We start from the raw sequence: 5,000 nt of genomic DNA on the forward strand, positions 1-5,000 counted from the left end.
GAAGTGATCACCCTTTTTGCCTACATTACGTGTCTGATATACATTGCATTACTTTACTTATATTTGTACTTATTACTTATTCTGATGCATGTTCCTGATCTCTTTGTACTTAGATAGTACCATATTGTATACTTATCTTGTGTTTCTTATTTGAACGATAATTTCCATATTCTTATAATCATGTAACGGTCCCATTGACCCTACTGCCCATTCTCTTTTGTGTTGATTGCCTGTAACTATTTTCCATATTAATAATTTCGTTTACTAGTTTTATCGCTAGTTTAATATTCCTTTCCTGGAATCTTCTTTGTTACCTTTACTTCTAGTCTTACGAATTATCTAGGCCCTGACCAGATAGTTCAGTCCTACAGTGGCTTCTAGAAGTGAGCTGGTTCTTAAGCACATATCCGTTATACGTAACGTATCTTCACATACCAGCAGCCCGTAACAAAGTGGCGACCCTTGCCAAGGATATTGGATCAGGTATTTAACACATTCTTATAGAGATGGATGATATAATTCAAGAATTCGTTCAAAATCCCAAGGTAAGTTTCTTAAAGAAACAAACTAAAGACACTTTGATAGAAATAGGCAAGCACTTTGGAGTAGACATTGATACAAGTTTGCGAAAGAAAAAAATACTTCAGGAACTCGTTGAAAATCTGATCGAAGATGAGATCTTATCTCCAGAAGAGATTACAGGTATACAAATTCCTTCAAATAGGTTAGAAATAGAGGCACGACTAACCGAACTTAAGATTAAGGAGATTGAATTAAAGGTCAGGAGAATAGAAATTGAGGAGGAAGCTAAACTGAAACAAATGCAAATTGAGGCAGAATTTAGAGCTAGAGAAGAGGAAGCTAAAGCGAAACAAGTAGCTAAAGAGGAGGAAACTAAACTGAAACAAATGCAAATTGAGGCAGAATTTAGAGCTAGAGAAGAGGAAGCTAAAGCGAAACAAGTAGCTAAAGAGGAGGAAACTAAACTGAAACAAATGCAAATTGAGGCAGAATTTAGAGCTAGAGAAGGAGAAACTAAAGTCAAATTGGCAGAGTTAGAATTAAAGAAGGCAGAAGTAGAAGCTAGGATTGCTGATAGACAACCCGTAGTTCAGGAAGGTCATATAGATATTTCCAGGTATGTAAAACTATTACCCAAATTTTCAGAGGGAGAGCCAGAAATTTTCTTTCTTCAGTGGGAAAAATTGGCGCAACAGTTACAACTCCCAACAGAAAATTGGCCATTAATCATTCAAACACAATTTAAGGGTAAGGCTCAGCAAATTTATACTTCTCTTTCAGAAGCAGAAAGCGAGTATGATAATATGAAAGCTTGTATTTTAAAAGCTTATGAACTAATACCAGAGGCCTATAGACAGAAATTCCGTAATTATAGGAAAACACCTCAGTTAACATACGTAGAATATGCAGCTCAACAAGAGAGGTTATTCAAGAGGTGGTGTTTGGCTAGTGAAACAGACACCTTAGATAGACTTAATTAGTTGATTTTATTGGAGCAGTTTAAGAATACCTTAAGAGACAGATCTTAGGATTTTTATAGATGATCATGTTCCCCAAACTTTAACTAAAGCTGCTGTATTGGCTGATGAATTCACACTAAATCATAAACCTAAGTCAAGACAAATGGAATCCCAAAAGTCAAAGTCATATATTCCAGATTCAACAAAATACTCTGATCCTTGGTCCCCAAAGAAACACTTTGAAAATCAGTCTAGCCCATCACATTTCAGTTACAGGTCTGATTTCAATCAATATCCTCCAAACCAACCTTGGCAAAGAATGGAAAGGTTTAAGACTAATTCCCCTGTAACTTGCTCATATTGTAAACAGGTTGGCCATCACATTTCTAATTGCAGAAAGAGACTGACACCCTCATTCTCCAATAAGACACCAACTCTTGTAAGTAATATAAAATCAGATGATTCAAAATCCTCTATTCAGGATACACTACCAAAGAAGCCGGTATTGTCAAGTAATGTAGAACCCCCCTCATCAGATCATGATCCTTGTTTCAAACCATTTGTATCTTCAGGAACTATATCTCATAGTAGTAGTTCACAACAATATCCTATTTCCATACTCCGAGACACAGGAGCGAAGCAAAGTCTGATTTTAAATTCTGTCTTGCAGAATCTGGGTGAGTCATATACAGGTTATGATATATTGATAGAAGGAGTTGGAGGAATTGTAAAATGTCCATTACATAATGTTTTCTTGCGGTCTGATTTAACAACCGGAATGGTTAAAGTAGCAGTAGTAGACTCTCTTCCCATAGTAGGAATATCCTTATTGTTGGCCAATGACATCGCTGGAAGCAAAGTCATTTCTCCCTTAATAACAAATAACCCTAAGACCTCAGTAGAACCTTCAGATAACTTACAGTTGTTTCCCGCTTGTGCTGTAACCAGATCTCAGTACAAGAAATCTGAAGAGGAGACCTATAATTTAGAATCCCTATTCTCCCAAACTGACCCATCTTCTTCTTCACCAGTTTCTCTATCTAGAGCAGAATTAATCAAAGAACAGAAGTCAGATCATTCTCTTAAAAATTTGTACGAGATTGTTTCTTCTCCAGAAGAAGTTGAAAATATGTCACGAGGTTTCTATATAGAAAACGGAGTCCTAATGCGAAAATGGAGAGCATCCACCGCAACCGCTGACCAGCCATGGCAAGTAAGGAATCAAATAGTCCTCCCTCTTGGTTTCAGGAATAATATTCTAAGATTGGCTCATGATACTCCCTTAGCAGGTCACTTAGGGGTAAGAAAGACCTTGTTCAACATAACCCAACATTTCCATTGGCCCACGGTTGTCAAAGATGTTGCCCAATATTGTAAAACATGTCATACATGTCAACTTGTAGGTAAGCCCAACCAGAAAATTGTAGAAGCTCCACTCCATCCAATTCCTGTAATGGAAGAGCCATTTAAAAAAGTTCTTATTGACTGTGTAGGTGTGGTATGAGTAGAACGCATGACTATTTCTATGGTAAGCGTCTCGCGTTGGGTCACGTGTTCCCGCGTAAAGCTGGCGGAGAGACGCGACCTAGCATGGCCATTGTTCCCAGATGCGCGTCATCACGTGACCCAGATGCGCGTCATCACGTGACCCAGATGCGCGTCATCACGTGACCCAGATCCTAGCATCTGATTGGGCACTCGCTAAGCTGAACCAGCAGGGCGACTAGCCCGCTCCGGACAATACGCAGATTATCTCTGACTACGCTACCAGGCGGTCGTGGTCAAGCAAGTGCTGGTTCAGGACACGAAAGAGTAAGTGTGATACCATATTCACAGTGCCGATTAGTTCTCTCCCCCATTCAGCCTCCGACACACATATCATATTCTGTGCTACAAATAAAGAGCCAACACATTTCTACGTGTTTTAGTCATTGAGCCTAACCATTCGGACACTTTACCATATAGGACCTTTACCTCCTTCAAGTAAAGGAAATCAGTACATTCTCACAATCATGTGTATGAGCACTCGTTTTCCAGAAGCCATTCCTTTGAAAAATATTAAAGCTCAAAACATAATCAGAGAAATGTTGAAATATTTCACTATGGTAGGATTTCCTAAGAACATTCAAAGTGATCAAGGAAGTAATTTTCTTTCCAACAAGTTTAGAGAAACTCTTGTAACACTAGGTATAAATCATGTAACTTCCTCCGCCTATCATCCTCAATCACAAGGTGCTCTAGAGCGCTTTCACCAAACGCTCAAGACAATGTTAAGAATCTTCTGTGCTGAGAACACTCGAAATTGGGAAGACGGACTCCCCTTTTTGTTGTTCGCCACCCGAACAACAATTCAAGAAAGCCTTGGATTCAGCCCGTCAGAATTAGTCTTCGGTCATGAAGTCCGTGGTCCCCTAAAGATACTTCATGAACAATGGATGAAAGAAGAACCACCAGTTCCTTCTTTGAAATACGTGTCCCAGGTCACCGAGAAGTTGTTAGAAGCTTGGAAGTTGGCAAGAGAGAACTTGACGAATGCTCAACGAGTAATGAAAGGTCGGTATGATAAAAATTCTAAACTTAGAACTTTCTCTCCAGGAGATCAAGTGTTACTTTATCTTCCCATACCAGGAGATCCATTGCAGGCTAAATACAAAGGACCCTATGAAGTCTTGTCCAGAGCCAGTGATCTCAACTACATAATCAAAACTCCAGACAGAAGAAAGAGTTCCCGTCTCTGTCACATAAATACCTTAAAACCTTATCATTCCAGATATCCAATTCCAATTTGCAGCTCTACCACAATAGAATCGGAAGAGCCTCCTGATAACCTGCCTAATCCTCCTGAGATTCCCTTGGAAAACTCTCAGATACTACAAAATCTTCAGATAAAAGTAGGACACTTATCTGAGAAACAAGGTAAAGACATTCTTTCTCTCTTAAGAAGTTTTCCAAAATTATTTCTAGATTCCCCAAGATTCACTTCTTTGATAGAACATGAAATAATTCTAGACTCGCCAAGAGCTATCAAACAAGCCCCTTATAGAGTCAATCCAAAAAAGAAGGAGTTCATAAAAGCAGAAATAAACACTCTGCTTCAACAGGGAATAATTGAACCCTCCAGTAGTCCTTGGGCATCTCCTTGCATTCTTGTCCCTAAATCTGACAATTCTTATCGCCTGTGCATTGACTACAGGAAAATCAATGCCCATACTAAGGCCGATGCTTTTCCTATCCCTAGGATAGATGATATCATAGACAGTCTAGGAACTGCCAAGTATGTATCCAAGTTGGATATGTTAAGGGGATACTATCAAATCCCTGTACACCCTCGCTCAAGAGAAGTTACCGCTTTCATTACGGAAGAGGGATTGTTCCAATTCAGAGCAATGCCATTTGGGCTTAAAAATACCCCTGCCACTTACCAAAGAATGATAAGTAATCTTGTTGCAGGATTGCCAGGAGTAAAAACTTATCTAGATGATGTGATAATATTTAGTCAGTCTTGGACAGAACACATTG

This window comes from Oratosquilla oratoria, chromosome 16 (genome assembly GCF_046742065.1).
Source record: "Oratosquilla oratoria isolate Oo_2021 chromosome 16, ASM4674206v1, whole genome shotgun sequence".
NCBI classification, from domain to species: domain Eukaryota; kingdom Metazoa; phylum Arthropoda; class Malacostraca; order Stomatopoda; family Squillidae; genus Oratosquilla; species Oratosquilla oratoria.